Source organism: Tupaia chinensis, unplaced genomic scaffold (genome assembly GCF_000334495.1).
Source record: "Tupaia chinensis unplaced genomic scaffold, TupChi_1.0 Scaffold000682_1, whole genome shotgun sequence".
Lineage (NCBI taxonomy): Eukaryota > Metazoa > Chordata > Mammalia > Scandentia > Tupaiidae > Tupaia > Tupaia belangeri.
Window position 1 is genome coordinate 3,597,676 of NW_006160205.1, and position 20,177 is coordinate 3,617,852.

Genomic DNA, 20,177 nt, shown 5'->3' on the forward strand with positions numbered 1-20,177 from the left:
AGGGAAAGCTCAAGTGCGAATTTCCCCATTTTAGGCCTCTCTCTTGGCCCGCGGTTCATTTTTTGAAAAAAACCTTTTTCTTCATTTCCTAACTTCCTGCCAATGACTACCTTCCGGTATGAAAGCGGGCTCTGCATGAGGGCTGTGAAACCAGAAAAATGTGTAAATGGACAGGAGGGCTGCTGTCCAAAAATGCAAAGGAAATCTGACACCCCACCCTGAAGAAAAATATCAGAAGGCCCCAAAGCAAGCTGTGTCTGATGAGTCACCTGTGACACCCAATTGACTCGCATCGCCTTGGCCTGGTGCTCCGGGTTTCCACAGATGAACTCTGTCTGGTTACGACGGCTGCTCAGGATCTTTAACTCCCACTCATGCCTGCCTTTGCCAGCACACCCAGAGAACACCTGTTCCACTGGGAAGAGCATGCGAACTTTTAGAGCGATTCAAGATGCTTTCGGTTTTTGCCCCTGGGACATGGAGGAGTTAAGATACTAAGTAGTGTGGGATTTCCTTTAAAGCAATATTGGAGAGTGCCCTGAATCTGTAGCCAGGGGTGATTACTGAAGCCCCGGCTTTTTATTTACTATCTGTGGGACCTTAGACAAGACCTTTTAACCCTAAAGCACTTAGCTTGTGAATAATCCGTATTCTACCTACTTCATGGCTGCAAGTCATGAGCAGAAATTTTATTAATTTGTTTTGATTTACTTGTCATGTGTTTCTAGCATCTACAGGATAACTGGTACATTATAGATACTTAATTTAAAATATATATGTAATGTACAAGTGAACTAACATTTGGGAAGGCTATTGCTGGACCTTAGAAATTCAAGTGCCCCTGTTATCAGTAAACAGGAAGGGATTTTTAGTAGAGATACAGGTAGTCCAAGTGCATAAGTTTCTTAATACTGAAACAATTTAACAGTTAAATTTCTTAATAAACAATCTTGGCATATAAGTTGTGGTGAGAAAAAGAATGTTGAAAACCAGTCCTATTCTATTCCTTAGGTCTATTGAGAAATTTAGAGCTCAAAATACTATGATTCCATGCAAATAAAGAGAAGTGTTGTTTCCTCAGGACTTGGGTTCATGGCACCCATACACACTTATTTCTTTTTATAAAAACTCTGCACAGTCCTGCATAGATGAAATTTATTTATTTTTTTCCTCATGGCTTCAAATATCCATCTTTTATTATATTAATTTATTGAAATAGTGGGATTTTCACTCACAATACTGATGTTATTAAAAAATTACATTAATCTTTAGGGCTGTCAGATTTAACAAATAAACATATAAGGCATGTGTTATTTGGAACATACTTCAACTAAAATATAATTTGTTGTTTCTATCTGAAATTCAAATTTAATTGATATTCTGAATTTTATCTGGTAACATTTTCAGAACTTTAAAATAGGGAAATTAACACACTAGTAAGTATTTGTTTTTCTTTTGTAGCCACCTGTCCACTTAAGCCTTAATTTGGCCAATTTTCTCTTTTATTTAATTCTCAACTAATTAACCAATAAACTTGGCAATATTGTTAGATTCATTAAAAGAAAGTTTTCTGATTCTTTGACCCACATAGATCTCTAAATTTGAGAGTGGAGCAGAATACAAACTACAAGCACCAATCTGAAGGTAAATAGGAGGAAAAAAATGAAGATTTATACTACAAGGTTGCTATTTATATGGCACACTAAATAAACTCCATTCTACTGCACAGATGGGATTACATAGTAAAGATTTCATCATTAAAAAAATATAGAATAAGTAGGTGGATCTCAAAATCGAGCCAATAGTCCAACAATTACTCATTCTCAATGATCTTTAAGAATACAAAGGAGATTCTGTTTCAGAGCTGATACTAAATGGCCAGAGGCTACAGCTTTGCTTTCAAATAACTCTAATTTGAAATTTAATAAGAACCTGCTAAACTTTCTACCAATCTGGAAAGGCAGCAGTAAAAGTAAACCAGTTTTCTTCTTAATGTATTAATTACTATGTTGGACTCTGAAGTAATTCTATCACATATTTACAATTTAAGTAAAATGTACTAAGAGTGAAAACTGTAAAAGCACATCAGAATACTCGAAGGACCTATGTATAGTTCCAATTATGCATTTAGATCTTTATTATTTTAATATTTATTACCCAGGAACCCAAAGCAAAGAGGATTGGTATAATCATGGTTGCTTGAGAGGAGAAAAAAGTCTTTACATTTAAATTATAGAAGATGAAGGATTATAAAATCAGCAAGTTTGAAAAATGAGAAAATGACCCAGTTGTCTTTTTTTTTTTCTTTTTCTGCTTCCACTTTGAGAGACTTTTAGCAATTATCAGCTGTTCCCAGGCTGCTGTCAATAATAATACCACATAACACAAGAATGATAGCAGCTCTGATGAAGAAGATGTAAAAGAAAATAGAACTTCACTTTTGAAAATCAGTTCTGCGGTTTTCCAATTTCCCTGTTCAATACTGGTTAAGTCTGTGAAAATTGACCAGAGCTATATAAAATTCAAGTTAGAGAAAATACTTGAGCCTCTTACCTTTTAGTAAATGACATCCTTATATATTTATTCTTCCCAGCTTATAGCTATAACCTTCTTGGTATAAGTTTTTTCGTGCCAAAGACTTTCATTTAGGATGGATTAATGCCTGAAATGAAACAAAAGTGATTATTTCAACTTAAATTCAATAAAATAACAGATACCGAACTTTTAAAAAATTTTCCAAAATCTTACATAGCATATGTTGTTGTTTTTAAATACAAAACTCTAAATGGATATTTTAATTAGGTTTTTTTATTGAGCATTATGGACTTTCTTGTATATTTTATTGCTTTTGCAGTGGTATGAGGATTGAAAATGGTAATAATTAGAAGATTGTATCTTGTGATTTGCTGAATTTGATCATACTGGGGATATTAAAATGCATATATTTATCCTTGAAGTATTTAGAATTTAATATATACATGAAAGAAAAAGTGAGACCGTAAAACTAGTGACAGAAATATTCAGTTCCTCAAAAAGATTTATTGCTCATCCCCAACTTGCATTTTGGATAGATACTATATGAAGCAATGTTCATGATACCAAAAAAGAAAGGAAGGGGGAAGGAAGGAGAGGAAGGCAGAAGGGAGAGGGGAAAGGAAATAAACAATTCCTAATTTCAAGGACTTTATGGTCTATCTTCAGCAATAAAATAATTTCACATGAAAATCAGTTAAAAGATGAGAGCTGAGGACAGTCATAAAATGAGTATGTCATACAATAACATTAAGGATTTTCTTGGGTTGTAGGAAAAGTCATGTCACATTTTTGCACAGTAAAACAGAAAAATACATCATGACTTTTCTGAGGACCCAATAAAAGAGATGAGAGATTCTGTTTAGCTGGTATGGGATTTCAGCTGAGCCTCAAAGGAGGATACATCATAGAGATATTCAAAGCAATAGAGTGCTTTCTTACCTATTTGCTTTATCTTGACTTGATCTAGAAGGTAAAGCATTAACTCATTCATACTTTAATATTGATGGGAATTAATTCAGGAACTAAATATGAAAAGGGAATTAATAACTATGCATTACCTACTTCATTTCACTTAGTTTTACCTTTTAATTAGACTTTATAAGAATAATGTTACAAAGGTGTACACTAAGGCCCTACTAAATTTCACTAACTTGTCCATAGTAATACAAGGGTCTTTGGGTCTAAAGTATATAAAGTCCTTCTGAATAAAACAAAATACTGAAAATGAGGTATTGTGGAATATTCTTCCCACTAAACATGTCTAGTTTTGAATCAAACACAAGATAAAGTATTATCTGTCATAAATGCATGATGCCATTAGTGTAAGTTGGACATATTTTTATGCTCCAAGAAAAGGAAGAAAAGGAAAAGCCAGAGGGGTAAAAGTCACATTGTTAATTAATTTTGATTTTGTCAGACCAAGCTGATAATTTTAGAGGTATAATGATTTAATATTTTGTCTTTTCACTAAATAATTGGAATAAATATTTAATATATATGATTAATCATTAATTTTTATTAAGTTGATTATACTATACTTCTCTATTTCACAGCAAAATTTAGTTTTATACAAAATTGAAGACTGAATAAACATACTATACTGTGTCCTTACTTCATTCAGTAATACTCAAACTTAGAATGACTGAGAGATCCAAAGCCACTGTCAAAGTGTGAAGCATCAACACTCTTCTCTGTTTGAATATTAGCTTATAACCCAGATGAAACTAGTGGAACTAAGCAATAATTGTTGAATGTTTCTAACCCCCATTATCATTTGATTTTCTTCTTTCTTTTTTTGGAGAGATTTTTGTTATAGGGCACATGCGCTCGCCAGAAAGACAGAGAGAGACAGAAAGACAGAAAGCAAGAAGTCACCCCCCAGAGGGCATGGTCCTCTCCATTCTCCTCTCGGGATCTTGAGCATGCACGCACATGTGCCCAATGTGAGTTTAAGCCACCAGATCTGGGACTCAAACCGCGGTCGACTACATGGGAGTCCAGTGACATAGCCATTATGCTACCTGCTGGTTCCATGATTTGATTTGTTTTAAGGTCATAGAATCTAAGAAACCTAAATGGAAGAAAAATCAGTAAATAACAGTCTTCAGCAATTAGACACAGGAACTGAAATTCATGGAGAAAGGGCAACAGGTATTTGGGAAGGCATACTTTGAATATATCAGATACGAGGATGAATAGACCGTACTTTAATCCTAAAAATAATTGCATATTTATAAAGCACATATTTATTTGATATGTTAATATACCACAGTAATTTTAAGGATATTTATTTTATTTCTCATTGTTCAACTGTAGGGATTTTTAATCTCAGCACTATTGACATTTTCAGCCAGATAATTCTTTGTTGTGAAGGACTATCCTGTGTATTGTCAGAAACTTAGCACCAGCCTTAGCTTCTATTCACTAGATACTGGTAGCAATCCCCACCCCAGATATAAAATCAAAATTCTCTAGATATTTTCAGATGTCCCCTAAGGTGAAAGTCATCCCATTTGAGAACCACTGTTATCCGATATGCTCCTCTCTGCACCTCTGTGCTATGGATTCTCCCCTTTTGTTTAAAGCTCTATTACAGTCTATATAAATTCCTGTGTTTATTTAAAACTATTTAATCTTCTTGATAAATATCCAGCACAGTATTGAGTTAATCACATTGCTCAATTCATAACACGATATATCCCTGGTCCATAGGCCCATCTCTTATATTACATATGTATTATTCCCTTTGATTTGCATTCTCCATATTCTTTCAACTTTAAATACAAACATTACCTAATGTTAATGGGGAAAAAATGTGACATGACATAATTAGATACAACTATGTATGAGCACTATGTACATACAACTACGTACATACAACTATGTAAATACAACTACGTACATACAACTGTGTATGAGCGCTATTGTAAGACCTTCTTGACAGGAATATATTTCTTCTAAGAAGAGTTTATCATGATAGAATTACTCAGGAAGTGATTGAGTGACGAAGGAAAGGGAGTATTGGGTTTGTGAGACAAGTTTGATTGAACATGAATCAATGCAGAGTTGAAAGGCATGTGGAAGAAATTGTTATACTTAAAGATGGTGATCTATAAGTAAACTATATAGACAATTTTTGACATTCTACCATCAACTAGTGTTCGAATTTAGGTTTAAAGGTATTTCCCCATGACAAATTTTGTTTCCCAGTCTGAGATTTTCAAGCCTGAGGCTTGTAGAAAGACTGGCTCCAGAATTGAAGCTGTGATACATGACATAAGGAAATTTGTGAGTTCTTAACCTGTGAATCCAAATGCAAACTCTGGCCCAGCAGTAAATTCTTCCTGATTGCTAAGAAGGAAGCCAGTGAGATCATGTACAAGAATGCATGCAGTGCCAGCAGGTGGTATAGAGGTTAAGGGCACTGGACTCCCAGGGTTTGAGTCCCAGTCCTGGAGGCTTGCTTTCTCACTTTCTCTGTCTCTCTCTGGTCAAATTAAAATAAATAAAGAAAGATAAAATAATTATTTTTTAAAAAGAATGCATACAGCTTGGGGCCTCAAAAACAGGTTAAGAAAAAGAAAAAAAAAGAAAAAAAAAACAGGTTAAGAAATTGTCAATTATGTTTGGAACGTACTAAATCAATAAATTGCTGATTTTTCCACCTCTGTTACCCTACTGACTGCTAAGGGAGTTGAAACTTAGGGAGCAAATGCAGTCTAAACACTGTATCAGTTACTCAGGTTGAAACAGGTCAGGGAAGCCTGCCTTAGCCCAATTTGGAATTCTTTTATTTACTAGTTCCTGCAGTCAAGGGGAAATTTTAATTGCTTTGCAAATTAAAATATTGGCCTCTTTTATACCTTTTCTGGGTGAATACCAGCCATTTCTTCTTTTAAGTCTCTGGACTCTGTTTTGTGTTTGTGTTTGTGTTTTTATTTATTTATTTATTTATTTTGTGGGGAGCTCTGTTTTAAGTAATTGTGTTTGTTCTAAGGTAATATTCATCTTTAGCGGTGGAGGGTCTAATTTCTCAACTGTCTAGTGGCTTAGTACAAAAGTAAATATAAAAGTACACACAGAGGAATAAAACAAAAGTGACTAAGTATTAACCTTTTGTTAGGTTGAGTAGTTTATGGGCATTCATTGTATTTCTCTTATAGTTTTAAACACTTTCAAATAAAAAAAGTAAAAATCCATAAAACTCCAGATGTGTGAGCTAGTAGAGAGAAGGATGTTCAACTACCTAAGGCTGAACTGTTGCAATGAGATGACAGTAAAGATTGTTTTAGTTTTTCTCTTAAAGAAAACATGGCAGAAGTTTAAAAAGTGAGCATGTTGGGGCCAGCAGGCAGTGGTTAAGGTGCTGGGCTCCCACATGGCTGATCGGTTTGAGTACTGGACCTGGCAGCTTGAAACTCACACCAAGCATATGTGCCTGCATGTCCAAAATCCTGAAAGGAGAATTGAAGAGAAGAGATTGCAGCATGGTCATACCCACTGGGGTTGTGATTTCTCACTTTCTCTCACTGTCTCTCTGTCTCTAGTGAGCACAAGCATCCCATAGCAAATATCTCTCATAAAAAAAAAAAAGTAAGCATGTGGATATGATGGAAAGGACTATTTAAGTCTTCGTTAAACAAATTCAAGTTGCTGGTAGTGTTCTTCCCAGAGTGTATTTTTCTAACAATGAAAATGGATTGTTCTAGGTTTATCAATAGTCTCAACTGTTCCTCTCCTTACAAAAAAAAAAAGTGGAGAAAGGTAAAAATAAAGGTCTTTTAATCTAAAAAGGAATCTGAGAGGTAAAGTAAGTAAAGCAAAAAGGTTGTGCTTGATCCAGGATTAGGACAATCACTTGGGCATTACAAAAATACAAGTAGATTCAGATGACCTGTGCCAAGGTCTTACAAATTCCAGATGATTATGAAGGCAAAACCTTGAATGGGAGGAGTTGGTAGCAAGGAGTCTTGTACAGCCGTGATTGGCTAAATTCTATGATAAGGGGAGCAGGTTGGCCTCATAATCACCTGGAGTCACTTCGTTTTATTTTAAGCATGGAGACAGTGAGTCTGGAAGGTTAAGGAGAAATGTATTGAGGCAATAAGGATGTCCCTAAAACAAGGAAGTCCAATACATTTAGGCAGTATCTTTCAGGTACACATTCCTGAGGAAGCTCAAGATGAGCATAAGTTTTTTCCTTTTATCACTAACACAGGTAGATGGAAATTTCCTGTTTTCAGGAAAATATGGTCTATATAGGCATCTCCTAACTTTGTTAAGGTTTCGTCTGATTATATGATATTTTAGTAAGAAGGATCCATTTTGGTCTGGTCTATTGGGGCCTAGAGCAGGAACTTAGTCCCAAAAAATAGTGGCCTATGAATTTTATTTAACAGTGTGCTCTTTTTTAAAAAAAGAATTATTTATTTAATTTTATTTATTCATTCGTTTTCATTTGACTAGAGAAAGACAGATACATAGAAAGAAGGAAAGTGAGAAAGCAGGCCACCAGGTCTGGGACTTGAACCATGGTTGGCCATGTGGGAGTGTCCAGCACCTAAACCACCATGCCACCTGCTGGTCCCCCAGTGTGCTCTTTTATGATAACTTAGTCTGAGTTGCTTTTGGTTCATCAGCACTGGGCTACTTGGCTAACGTAGTCACAGACTGTGCTGAGAGAAAAGTGCTTAATTAATACTCGGTGCTTATTGATGTCTAACAATTCATTAGACAATTCAATTGCATTAGAATACACCATGGAGAGACCAGCAGTTAGCGTAATGGCTATGTCGCTGGACTCCCATGTAGTCGACCGTGGTTCGCATCCTGGACCCGGTGACTTAAAACTCATACTGGGCGCGTGTGCGTGTGTGCCCAAGATCCCGAGAGGAGAACGGAGGAAAAGGGATTGCGGTGTGGCCATCCCCTCTGGGGGGTGATTGCATTCTGTCTTTCTGTCTCTCTCTGTCTGTTTGGCGAGTGCATGTGCCCTATAGCCAAAAAAACTCTCCAAAAAAAAAAAAAAAAGAATACACCTTGGAGACCTCCTTGTTGATTGCTACTGTGGACTGAATTACATTAGCCCTGCAACAATTTGTATGTTGAAACCTTAAACCTTAATATGATGCTATTTGGAGATAGGGCCCTTGGGGATAATTAGATTTGAATGAGGTCATGAAGGTAAGACCCCCTCATGTTGAGATTAGTGCCCTTGTAAGAGGAGACACCAGACAGCCCTCTCTCTTGACCTGTCATCATCTCCCTCTTCCTATCCCTCTTTTCTTCCCCTTTCTCCTCTTTTTCTCTCCTCCCTCCTCTCTCTTCTCTCTTCTTTCTCTCTCTCTCTCTCCCTTCACACCCTGCCATGTGAGGAAACAGCAAGAAAGTATCTATGAGCCAGGAAGAGAACCTTGCCAGAACCCAACCATGCCAGCACCTTTATCTTGGACTTCTAGGTGCCATAACAGTGAGAAAATTAATTTTTGTTGTTCGAGTCACTCAGTTTATAGTATTTTGTTTTGGCAGCCCAATCTGACTGAAACATTTGCCAAATGTTTTGTTATGAGAGCTCATAGCAATTGTAGGAGAGACAGAGGATAGTGCATACAGTTAATACTTTATTTTTAAAAGAATAATTTATTTCATTTTATTATTATTGTTATTATTTTATTTTGTTCTGGGCACATGCATCTACCAGAGAGAGACAGAGTGAGAGAGAGGGAGGGAGAAAGCAAGTCACTAGGTCTGAGACTCGAACCACGGTCAGCCATGTGGGAGTCCAGCATCTTGATCACTATGCCACTTGCTAGCCCAGTTAATACTTTATAAATGATAAAGCTAGCCTGTGTAGGATTTCTATGTATCAAATAGCTCTTAGATTTTGAAACATGTGTTAGAACAGAGAAATACATTAATGGAAACTGACTGACTTTCTTTCTTTCTTTCTTTCTTTCTTTCTTTCTTTCTTTCTTTCTTTCTTCTTCTTCTTCTTTTTTTTTACTTTTAACTTATTCCACCGTTGGATCATGTCCATTTATACTAAATAAACCGCACTAATTGCTGTGTCTATACTTTATGTATGGCAAACATTTAACTGTTCTAATATTTCTGCATCTAGAGCATTGCCACAATTGCATTATAAATTTTTGCCATCTGAGGAAGACCCAACACAGAGGAATCAGTATTGTGGTACTGTTCCATTTCTTTTAAAAGCTCTTCTGCCATCTCATTTCAGTCTGTCTTCACACAGAACAGAGTTGAAATAGGAGCTGTCTACTTGAATTTTTTAAAAATCTGTTAAAATAGAGAATCATAAAAAAAAAGGTTTAAACTGTGTGTGTGGTGGGAATCGGGCAGAGGTACCTGTACTCACCAAAGAGAAACAGAAGAGGGAGAGGAGAAGCACACACACCTCCACACCACCACCACCACCACCATGTGGAATGGTCACGCTATAATCCTCTTTCTTCCATTACTTCCTCCTTTCAGGACTTTGGGCATGCACACACACACTTACACACACACATTCAATGTGTTTCCCAAGTCATCAGGCCTAGGATTTGAACCGTGCAATCAGCCATATGGGATTTGGCTGCCTTAACCACCAGCTACAGGGCCAGTTCTAAACTTTTAATGCAGAGCATGCCTGTTCATTCTCATCAATCTTTTAGTATAAACCCAAGGCTTCATGTTGATGGAATCTGCTAATTGGAATCTTGTACTGTTAATCTTCCTTTTACAATATCTGTAATCGCAGACTCTGTAATCTTCACTTCAAAAATCTTTAAAGTAGAATGAGAACTTAAAGAGATCTGAAACAATCTACATTCAAACATCATGGTAGATGTGGGACCAGCAGATGGCATTATGTTTACATTGTTGTACTTCTGTGTAGTAGACCATGGTTCAAGTCTAGGACCTGGCAGCTTAAAACTCACGCTGGTGCATGTGCATGCCATGCATGCTTAAGATCCTAAGAGGAGAATGGAGGAGAAGGGATTGCAGTGTGGCCATCCCCCCTGAGGGGTGATTTCTCACTTTCTGTCTCTTTGTCTCTCCAGTGAGCATACATGCCTTATAAGCAAAAATTTCTTTCTAAAAAACAGGAAAAAAAATCATTCTAGACTTTCATAGTCCCCTGTAATATTTCACAGTTACTACACCTGTACTTCCATTTTCAGCACCTTACAGAAGATGGTGTTTATCATCATACACACGATGTGGGCATGGATTGGCAAACTACTTCCCATAGCCACATCCAGCCCAAGGCATGTTTTGTACAAGCTAAGAATTTTTTCTTGTTAAATGGTTATTTTAAAAATATGCAAAGTTGAAAATGTTTATTATCTAGCCCCTTACAGAAAAGTTTGCCAACCCCTACCTTAGGCAATCAGAGATTTCTAAATGCTTTGCAGATGCAGTAGAGCAAGGGAAGTTCTTAGTGCCAGGCCTCAAAATGGTGTTCATCATTTTTACACACAATCCATTGCCCAGAACTCAATCACATGAATTCCTCTTAACTGCATTGAAGGCTGGAAGTTGTTGTTTAATTATATATCTAGAGAAAGAAAAGACATGGTGAAGAAATAATCTGTCTTTGCCATAAAAGTTTTCTCAATCATTTGACTGCAAATGGAAGCAAAAACTCATTTTGCTCTCATATTTCATTAGATTATGTGATAGATATGTAACCTGCATAATTACAATAAGTGCAACTGACATAATAGCTTTGAAATAGACAGTAGATGCTTGATAAACTATAGTTTAACTGATGGCATCACAAGGGCATGGGAATCTTGAAGGGGAATTAACCTGGGATGCCCAGCAGGACTTGGCTAGCAGGCTTCTGTGTTCTTCAGGGATTAGAGCAGTCATTCTTCAGCAGAAGCAATTTTGCCCTCCAGGGACATTTGGCAAACTTAGGAAATTTGCTTGGTAATCACAACTGGAAGAATGTTATTGTCATCTTCTATATAGAAACCAGGGGTCCTGCTAAACATCCTATATTACACAGGATAGCCCCCACAACAAAGAATTATTTGGACTTAAATGTTGTGATTGAGAAAATTTGTAGTAGAGAATGGTAGTTGATCTGGCAAGTTGTTGAGTGGAAGTTTGTTAAGGGATATATATAAAAGAATTAAGTTAGGTCAAAAATTTTAAAGAATTATTTATTTAATTTTATGTTTTATTATTATTTTTTAATTTGACCAGTGAGAGAGAGAGAAAGTGAGTAATCAAGCCACCAGACTTAGGACCCAAACCACGGTGGGCCAAGTGGAAGTCCAGTACCTTAACAACTGCACAACCTGCCAACCCCCAAGTTAGGTCAAATTTTAAAGGAAATCATTGAAGTTTCTCAAGAAGCCAGTTCATTTGTTCACTCACCCCATCCTCAACCCATGTTCCTAAACACAGTTAGAACTAGGAATAGAAAGTAGGCAGAGATAACATAATAGCTTTATGTCTTGCTAAGCCTAATTGAAATATAGGACATGGACAAATAGTCCAAGGGAAATTCTGAGTGCTTTCCCTCAACTCTGGGTGTGAAGAGAACTGTGTCCACCTAGCACAGTATGATAGAATGAAACCATGAAAGGGAGCAATGTGTAACTCACCAATGCCTTCTGGTAGAGAAACGTGGACCATGAATGCTAGAGTTTTTAATCTCATCAGCTTGATAATTCTTTTCACTTCTCATGAGAAGTGTTGAAGAGGTGGTAGTTTCAATCTTTCCAATATGGTGGATTTTAATCTTATTGACTTGAAAGTCTATGAAAAGTAGAAAGTGTTGGTTCTTCCTCAACTGTAGTGGGAAAAGCACCTGACCCAGAGGATGCTCATTCTTTTTCCTCCTTCTTCTGAGTTCTCTGAAAACCTTGAGAACTTTCCAAAGGACACACTGATGACTTAATGATAACAAAAAATACATGCACTTATAAAATCTTGATTGAGAGGTATATAATCTGTAAATGATTAGAAATCAAGCATGGAGGAAGGCTGTTTCCTACCAACATGAACCAAGAGATATGAGTACTTTAGGACTTGATTGCAAGCTTTTCTTTTCACTGTGCTTTCCCTGGCTTCCGTGGTAAGTACACCTTTGTGTAGAAACATGGTTATTCTGTTCCTCCAGTTTTCTCTGTTGCCTTGGGCTCTGTGATAGATCTGACATGAATCTGCAGTATTTTTTTTTTTTATCTTCCATCAATACAAACTCTCATGTTCATAGGTTATTTGAAATGGTTCCAGGATTTCTAACATTACTTGATATATCTATGTAATCCATGCTTTGTGGCAATGGAGGTAACAAGCATAAAAGATTTGGGATCTAAGAACAAGGATTTTAGTTCTGATAAAGCCTCTTGCTGGTCTAGTCATTGAAGAAAAAAATCCCATGATATGTCTGAGCCTTCATTGTTTTCTCTGCAAAATGGGAATAAAAATAGTTCTTAATTCTGAAGTCTGTTCTAAAGCTCATGTGTATGAAAATGCTTGTAAAACTGTGAAGCACATGCAAATGCTAGAAGGTGTTTTTAATTCTTCATCCATTTGCAGCTGCTCTCTGGGAAATCATAAAGTCTTCTTTGCTTAGAGGAATAAACATGCAGGAAGGAAAATGTCTCTTTTCCCAATAATTAGGCTGTGTGATGAAGAACAGATGGGAGTCCTTTTCTACTGATGGTAACATCCAGATGTGGTTGCCTGACTTATCCAGATGCATTTCTGAGGGTTCTACCTCAGCATGACCACCTGAGTGTGGAGAAAAAAAGCCCTCAATCCCACTTCTACATGCATAGAGTGATAAACCAGGTCCCTAAAGAGGCTACTTAAGGGACTCTTTCTAACCCACAGTGGCTTCTTATGATGTGATTTACTGTTACAGAAATGTTCAAAGTCATAATATTCCATCTCTATAAGTCTTAGCTTCCAAATGTGTTTAACTTCATCAGATAAAATGGCATGAAAATAAGTGTTTATTCAAAAAGTTTTCTTTTTCCAGCTTTCTTACTATTGGGTTGTCGGAAAAGTCGTGACATACTTTTTCTATGCAAACATGTGTCATGACTTTTCCAACAACCTAATAGATAGTTGTCTTAGATCAAAGACAGGACTGAAAAAAAAATCAACACTACAGTTTAGTTAAAGGTTATAATATTATTTCTAAGAAATAACTTTTGGATTCAGCAGAATTCTAATGAGTTTCCATAAGCTGGACTGAGAAGACGGGCCATAGCTTGGAACAACTCTTTCTGGTCATACTATAGAGCTCAACCGGTTGCCAGCTGTACTAATTGCATGAAATCTTCTTGCTATTTCCTCACTCAACTTAATTAAACTCAGAATTCTATCCCATGGCTCAGAAATTTGGCAATACATGTATTCTTGAAGAGCCATAAAACTGTCCATTCTGTTTGACTCTGTAATTCTACTTTGGGAATTTTTCCTAAGGACATCATCCAAAATAGAGAAAATGTTATGTGATCCAAAATATGCATTTCTTTTTGATTTAAAATGTCACCCTTGGAAAAAAGCATTCTGGTCCACCTTTAGGGAGAGTTAAGTCAGTCATGACATGCATTCAATGGAATAATGTACAATCAATGAACATTATAGTTGCAAAGCCTACATTGAAATATGGAAATTCTTATTATATAGTGAAAAAGTAAGATTTGCAGATGTTACTGCATGTTGATTATCGCTATGGAAAAATATGCCTAAGGAAAACTAGACTAGAAAGTAAATTATAGAATGCTTCTATCATGTTAAGGTCATGAGATCATAGATAATTTTCTATTTTTTTTCTCTTTCAACCAAAATGGTAGAATTAATAGATAATTAAAAGGAGCCTTGGAACTATGATGAGTGAAAGAAGGGGGTAACTTCTACATCATACAAATAAAAGGAGGTTTCACAAAGATATGAATGGGGTTAAAAAAAGACATGAACAAAAAAAAATGTGTAGGTGAGTAGACCTGGATCCTCCTCTGATTCAAATAGCTCTGCAGCCTCCCATATCAGCCTCCCATATATACCATGCTTCAATTTCTCTGAATATTGTTCTAAAATAAGGACTATGTTAACCTTAACATCCTTTTCAGCTCTAAAATTCATCCATTCTTTCTGCATGTTTTTATTGACCCTCCACTGAATTCCAGGCACTGTGCCAGGTACCTGAGGTAAAAACAAAACAAAGGAAAATCAGAATAGTTCTTGATCTCAAAATAAGCATTTGAACCCAGTTTTAGAGGTAGTAGGAGCAGGGAGAGTTTGTCTTGAATCAACTTTCACAAAGAGGTACATGAAATACACACACACACACACACACACACACGCATGCATTTTTTAAAGTTCATAAAATATACATGTATATCTACCTTTGTTTTGAATCTGCTTTTGAGACCAGCAGATGGCATAATGGTTATGTTGCAGGACCTTGATGTAGTCAACTGTGGTTTGAGTCCCAGACCCAGTAGCTTAAACTCACACCAGGCACATTTGTTTGTTTGCCATGGAGAGTTTGTCTTGAATCAACTTTCACAAAGAGGTACATGAAATATATATATATATATATATTTATATATATATATTTATTATATAATATATTTATATATATATTATTTATATATATTATATATATTTTATTGCCTGGAACACCAGGCAAAGTAGGTAGGTTTGACCAGGAATCAAACCTGGGTCTCCCTTGTGGCCCCAGCCTGTGGAACACAGTGTCTTAACAGCACATGCCACTATACCTGGGCCTGTATATATTTTAAATAATCATTCCCCTTACTAGGATAGCCAAAACAAATAATATCACTCTCTTCATTAGTGCTGATTCAATGTTCAGTAAATTAAGAAGCAGTTAGAAATTTATTATCTATCTATGAGAACTCATGTTCTAAGGATTTGAATGACATAATGAATACTTAGAAACTGGTAGGTATGAGGACCTTGTTGGGGCACATGAATATTCAGGAGGCTTCTTATACCCTGTATTTCAAAGTTAGATCTTTTATTATATCTCACTCTCTGTCTTGTTCTTGTTACCACAGTTTACAATTCTAATTCCCAAATGGACAGAGTAATTCTAACATTCTCAAATTTCCTTCCAATAGTAGGGAGTGAAGAATGTTCACAGTCTAGTTGAGCCTTCCTGCAGGTGCCAAAACCCAAACCTTCATTTAATGTTGACATAAAACTAGACTGAGACACCCACTAGTCAAATACCATTAATGTAAACTTTGCCAGTGACAAGCTCAGTGCTTTAAGTCAGTCTGTAAGTTTTAAAATCTGAACATAGTTTCCTTTTCTTTATTTCTTACTGAGTCCTTCTGTATTCCTAGACCTTCCCTTAATAAAAACAGCTAGCACATACCAGACTTATGTAAATGCCACAAACTTTGCCTTTACCTTCCATATATTATATGATTTTTAATCCTCATCAAAAATACTGAGATAGACAACATTAAACAGATGAAAATTTAAGAATTGCCTAGAGGTACATAATTATAGTAATAGGGGACATATATAATTTGACCACAGAGAATATGATTTTTAAATTATGTTGTATAAAATATAATATCCCTTTATATAAATCTGAAATCATGACAACCATGCCTTCAATAGACAGGGTACCACACTGCTGAGATGCCACCCTTCGGGGACTTATTCACCATTTGCTGAGAGTGAAATGATTGACAAGCCTCACTTCAATGTCTCTGGATTTTTCCTCAGCTAAAGAGAGCTGCCCTTTTCAAGACCATCTCCTTTTCTCTTCATTCATAGATTGAAACAGGGTATAAAAACCCAGTGTCTTTATTCTAACACTGGACTTCCAAAAAGAGCCATCTCAGCTTCAGAGCACCTAGTGGAGTTGATGGGGTCCTTTGTTATATGAACATCTTTCCCTTCTCCTGCAGATACAGATACTAGTACTTATTAAGCCTCTTGAATGCTCATCTCCATCTAGCACCTGCCTCTCAGGAGCTTAACCCAACCCAAGAATCCAAAATTTGTCAAGAATCACATAACAAGCCAGGCATGGTAATGCTTGCCCATAGTCCCCACTACTCAGGAGGCTAAGGCAGGATGATCACACATTTGGAGCCTAGCCTGGGCAACATAGTGAGACTCTTACTTTAAGAAAGAAAATGGCTACCTCTGTAGCCTAGTAGTTAAGGAAGCTGGATCCCACATGGGCAACAGGGCAGTTCAAATCTCCGCTCCAGAAGCTTGAAAAACATGATAGGTACATGTTAGAGTGGATGTGATTACATGCCCCAAATCCCAACAGGATGGAGAAATGAAGAAGGAATTGCAGTGTGACTACACCCCATCTGAGGTGCTTTCTTCCTGTGTCTCTATGTCTCTCTCTGGAGACTGTGTGCACCTTCTGGCAATTAAAAAAAAATAGAATCTCAACTTTCAAAACTTGCCCAGCCAAATGATTACAAATAGTGCGAATGAGTGAATGAATGAGTGAACTCTTTATAGGGAAGCTCCTGTTTTCTTTTTTGAAGTTTCTTTGTTTCGTTAGAGAGAGAGAGAGAGAGAGACATCCTCGACAATGTCTTGCCACCCTGTGACCCTCCCACAAAACTCCCAGCCAGCCAGCATGTTTGTATAACCTGGGATAAATTCAGGTCTCCCATATGGCTGTGATATCATGTAGAGGCATCCTACCACCTGCACCACTGACACTGGACCAGAGACCCTTGCTAGCCAGCAAACAAAACACCTTCCATTCTTTGCATGAGTCAGACTTAGATTATGAGGGCTTCAGGAATATATTTCTTATATAAAATGTATTTGCTGGATCAGCAGTTAGCGTAATGGCTATGTCACTGGACTCCCCCATAGTCGACCGCAGTTCCAGTCCCGGACCCGGTGGCTTAAACTCACACCGGGCATGTGTGCATGCGTGCCCAAGATTCCGAGAAGAGAATGGAAGAGAAGGGATTGCGGCGTGGCCATCCCCCCTGGGGGATGATTTCTCGCTTTCTGTCTCTGTCTGTCTGTCTGGCGAGCACACGCGCCTTATAGCAAAAAACTCTCCAAAAAATAAATAAATAAATAAATAAATAAATAAATAAATAAATAAAATGTATTTGCAATGCCAAGTGTTTTTGCATACATTATCTCATGTTATTCTCACCCCAATCCTATAAAATAGATACTATTTACCCCATTTTGCATTTTAACTGAAGATCAGGGGTTAATATCTTATCAAAGGTAAGAAGGTAAAATGCAGAGTTGTGATTTGAATCCTTGTCATTCTGGCCCTGGAATCCTTCCTTTAAAACCACTGTGTTAGAGACCAGCAGATGGTGTAGTGCTTACATCGCTGGACTCCCACATAGTCAACCATGGTTTGAGTCCTAGACCTGGTAGCTTAAAACTCATGCTGGGTGCATGTGGATGCATGCCCAGAATTCTGAGAGGAGAAAGGAGGAAAAGGGATTATGGCATGGCCATCTCCGCTGGGGAGTGATATTTTTGCTTTCTGTCTCTCTGTCTCTCTCATGAGCACACGTACCCTATAGCAAAAATATCTCTTAAAAACAACAAAGAAAACACACCATGTTATATTATTTCACTGGCTAATATATCTTGATTTTCTCCACTGTCCTGTACACATAGAAATATGTAAATGTTTTCTGTTTGATTCATTGATTTGTCACTACCTAAAACAAACTCAAGGAGAGCACTGTGGGAGGAGTAATAAGTAAGAGACTTAGTGAGCAAGGAGGAGAAATAAAACCTTTTTTGTAGTCAGATTGCCTGAAATGCACTTCTGATATTTACTCTGCTCTTCAAGAACTTTGAAGAGCTTCATATTGTGTACAACTGCAACCTAAATCCTTTAACACGGCCTTTAAGATCCTAGTTTGTTGTGCCACAATCCTGTTAGTATAAGGTGATTAACTTATCCTGGTTTTGCCAGAACTTTTGCACGTTCTTGAACTGAACATTCTGCTTCCTTGGACAGCCGTTTAGTTCCGGGCAAATCTAGAACAAGTGATCACCCTAACATGCATTTTAGTGTATGATGAGGCCAAATTGAGCCACCTCTGGCTGGAGCTAACATTCCCTTCTTTCTCACTTTTGAGTTGTCCTTGCCTCATCTCCTTTCCCCAGACTTGTATTCAAATCCTAGTGATAATTCAAAAACCACATTCAATGTCATCATTACCAAGGCTTGATCATGATTTTAGCCATATTAATATCATTACTACTAATAATTCCTTATCTTTATTCAAACTTTTATAGCATTTTAAGTGGATCTGTACATATATTAACTTTGCACTTGATTATGTATTGTACAATTATCCCTATTTTAGAGATACAGCAACTGATACTCAGAGGGACTATTGTAACTCGTCAGAAGTAACCTAGTGAACAAATGATAAAACTGAGATTTAACGCCAGAACACAAAACTTCATGCTTCTGTTACATGATACATACCATCTCCCTTCCAATATTCTTCTCAGGTTAGATTAATACCATCTTTAAAATAAATGCCTCTAGGGGCCAGCAGGTGGCTTGGTTCATAAAGCACTGGATTCCCACATTGTGGACCACAGTTCTAGTCCCAGACCTCCCAACTTGAAAATTATACTTGAACACATGTGCATGTGTGCCCAAAAATCCGAAGAACTGAGGAGTACGGATTGCAGCATGGCCATCCCCCATGGGGGAGGTTATTTCTCATTTTCCTCCTCCCTCTCTCTAGCAAACTCATGTGCCCTGTGGCAAAAACAAAATAAATAAATAAGTGAATGAATTAATGTCTATCTGCCTCTGGCTACTTTACTTTGCACTAAGAACGTTATACAAGTGGACCTATTTCCACTCCCAGACTATGAGCTACTGGATTCCAGAAGTATGTCTAATTCATTTCCTAACCTCTCAGAGGATGAAGAGACAAGAGAACATATGTTACGTGAAAGAATAAATGTGTGGATAAATGGAAGAAAATGTTTTTCTACTTCTTCATTTTTATTTTGTTTTGTTTTGTTTGTTTGCCAAAGGGCATGTGCACTTGCCAGAGAGAGACAGAGGGAAAGTGAGAAAGCACCCCCTGTTGGTGGTGATCATGCTGCAAACCCTTCTCCATTTCTCCCTCTTTTCAGGATTGTGGGCATGTGCACACAGACACCCAATGTGTTTTTCAAGTCACAGGGTCTGGGACTCAAACCGTGTAGTCGGCCATGGGGGATCCAGCCACCTCCACTATTGTGTTACTGACTGGTCCAATGGAGAATTTTAAATTGAGCCTCAAAGGAAGCTGGTTTTATATGGGTTGGTTATACCAAGCAAAGTGAAAATAGTACACTTGAAATGTATTCCTTGTGGATGTCTGAAACCAAGGACGGTACCAAACCCTATAAGTAATTATTGTTTTTTAGAGCTGATAGCCAAGACAGCTGCTAAGTGATGAATGGGCTGGTGGCAGGTCCATCACGGATATGCTGGACAAAGGGATGATTCACATCCCAGGCCAAGTGGAGCGGGAAGTGCAAGACTTCATCCCACTACTCAGAATGGCATGCAATTTAAAACATACTTTTTAAAAAAGTAGAATGTTCTCTTTAATATTTTCAGATCCCTGTTAACTACAGATAACTGAAATCAC

The 20,177-nt window shown here is 37.1% G+C and overlaps 1 long non-coding RNA gene across 1 annotated transcript in view; it reads left to right on the forward strand.

The window, feature by feature from the left end:
• The window catches only part of LOC102503173 (uncharacterized), a 23,892-nt gene that overhangs the window by 2,365 nt on the left and 1,350 nt on the right, over window positions 1-20,177 (forward strand). The gene's annotated exons all lie outside the window — the stretch shown is intronic.